Here is a 2,521-nt window from a genome sequence, read left to right as displayed (position 1 = left end):
GACAGTTGGAACTGGTGCTCTCCACTCTCTGTCCTGTGACAGTTTGAACTGGTGCTCTCCACTTTCTTTCCTGTGACAGTTGGAACTGGTGCTCTCCACTCTCCCATCCTGTGACAGTTTGAACTGGTGCTCTCCACTCTCTGTCCTGTGACAGTTGGAACTGGTGCTCTCCACTCACTGTCCTGTGACAGTTTGAACTGGTGCTCTCCATTCTCTGTCCTGTGACAGTTGGAACTGGTGCTGTCCACTCTCTGTCCTGTGACAGTTTGAACTGGTGCTCTCCACTCTCTGTCCTGTGACAGTTTGAACTGGTGCTCTCCACTCTCTGTCCTGTGACAGTTGGAACTGGTGCTCTCCACTCTCTGTCCTGTGACAGTTTGAACTGGTGCTCTCCACTCTCTGTCCTGTGACAGTTTGAACTGGTGCTCTCCACTCTCTGTCCTGTGACAGTTGGAACTGGTGCTCTCCACTCTCTGTCCTGTGAGAGTTGGAACTGGTGCTCTCCACTCTCTGTCCTGTGACAGTTTGAACTGGTGCTCTCCACTCTCTGTCCTGTGACAGTTGGAACTGGTGCTCCCCACTCTCTGTCCTGTGACAGTGTGAACTGGTGCTCTCCACTCTCCCGTCCTGTGACAGTTGGAACTGGTGCTCTCCACTCACTGTCCTGTGACAGTTGGAACTGGTGCTCTCCACTCTCTGTCCTGTGACAGTTGGAACTGGTGCTCTCCACTCTCTGTCCTGTGACAGTTGGAAATGGTGCTCTCCACTCTCTGTCCTGTGACAGTTGAAACTGATGCTCTCCACTCTCTGTCCTGTGACAGTTGGAACTGGTGCTCTCCACTCTCTGTCCTGTGACAGTTGGAACTGGTGCTCTCCACTCTCTGTCCTGTGACAGTTTGAACTGGTGCTCTCCACTCTCTGTCCTGTGACAGTTGGAACTGGTGCTCTCCACTCTCTGTCCTGTGATAGTTTGAACTGGTGCTCTCCACTCTCCCGTCATGTGACAGTTGGAACTGGTGCTCTCCACGCTCTGTCCTGTGACAGTTTGAACTGGTGCTCTCCACTCTCTCTCCTGTGACAGTTTGAACTGGTGCTCTCCACTCTCTGTCCTGTGACAGTTTGAACTGGTGCTCTCCACTCTCTGTCCTGTGACAGTTTGAACTGGTGCTCTCCACTCTCTGTCCTGTGACAGTTGGAACTGGTGCTCTCCACTCTCTGTCCTGTGACAGTTTGAACTGGTGCTCTCCACTCTCTGTCCTGTGACAGTTGGAACTGGTGCTCTCCACTCTCTGTCCTGTGACAGTTTGAACTGGTGCTCTCCACTTTCTTTCCTGTGACAGTTGGAACTGGTGCTCTCCACTCTCTGTCCTGTGACAGTTTGAACTGGTGCTCTCCACTCTCTGTCCTGTGACAGTTGGAACTGGTGCTCTCCACGCTCTGTCCTGTGACAGTTTGAACTGGTGCTGTCCACTCTCTGTCCTGTGACAGTTGGAACTGGTGCTCTCCACTCTCTGTCCTGTGACAGTTTGAACTGGTGCTCTCCACTCTCTGTCCTGTGACAGTTTGAACTGGTGCTCTCCACTCTCTGTCCTGTGACAGTTTGAACTGGTGCTCTCCACTCTATGTCCTGTGACAGTTGGAACTGGTGCTCTCCACTCTCTGTCCTGTGACAGTTTGAACTGGTGCTCTCCACTCTCTGTCCTGTGACAGTTTGAACTGGTGCACTCCACTCTCTGTCCTGTGACAGTTTGAACTGGTGCTCTCCACTCTCTGTCCTGTGACAGTTGGAACTGGTGCTCTCCACTCTCTGTCCTGTGACAGTTGGAACTGGTGCTCTCCACTCTCTGTCCTGTGACAGTTTGAACTGGTGCTCTCCACTCTCTGTCCTGTGACAGTTGGAACTGGTGCTCCCCACTCTCTGTCCTGTGACAGTGTGAACTGGTGCTCTCCACTCTCCCGTCCTGTGACAGTTGGAACTGGTGCTCTCCACTCTCTGTCCTGTGACAGTTTGAACTGGTGCTCTCCACTCTCTGTCCTGTGACAGTTTGAACTGGTGCTCTCCACTCTCTCTCCTGTGACAGTTTGAACTGGTGCTCTCCACTCTCTGTCCTGTGACAGTTTGAACTGGTGCTCTCCACTCTCTGTCCTGTGACAGTTTGAACTGTTGCTCTCCACTCACTGTCCTGTTACAGTTTGAACTGGTGCTCTCCACTCTCTGTCCTCTGACAGTTTGAACTGGTGCTCTCCACTCTCCCATCCTGTGACAGTTTGAACTGGTTCTCTCCACTCTCTGTCCTGTGACAGTTGGAACTGGTGCTCTCCACTCACTGTCCTGTGACAGTTTGAACTGGTGCTCTCCACTCTCTGTCCTGTGACAGTTTGAACTGGTGCTGTCCACTCTCTGTCCTGTGACAGTTTGAACTGGTGCTCTCCACTCTCTGTCCTGTGACAGTTGGAACTGGTGCTCTCCACTCTCTGTCCTGTGACAGTTTGAACTGGTGCTCTCCATTCTCTGTCCTGT

This window comes from Pristiophorus japonicus, chromosome 19 (assembly GCF_044704955.1).
Source record: "Pristiophorus japonicus isolate sPriJap1 chromosome 19, sPriJap1.hap1, whole genome shotgun sequence".
Lineage (NCBI taxonomy): Eukaryota > Metazoa > Chordata > Chondrichthyes > Pristiophoridae > Pristiophorus > Pristiophorus japonicus.
The sequence above is the reverse complement of the archived record's forward strand: the minus strand, read 5'-3'. Positions refer to the sequence as shown.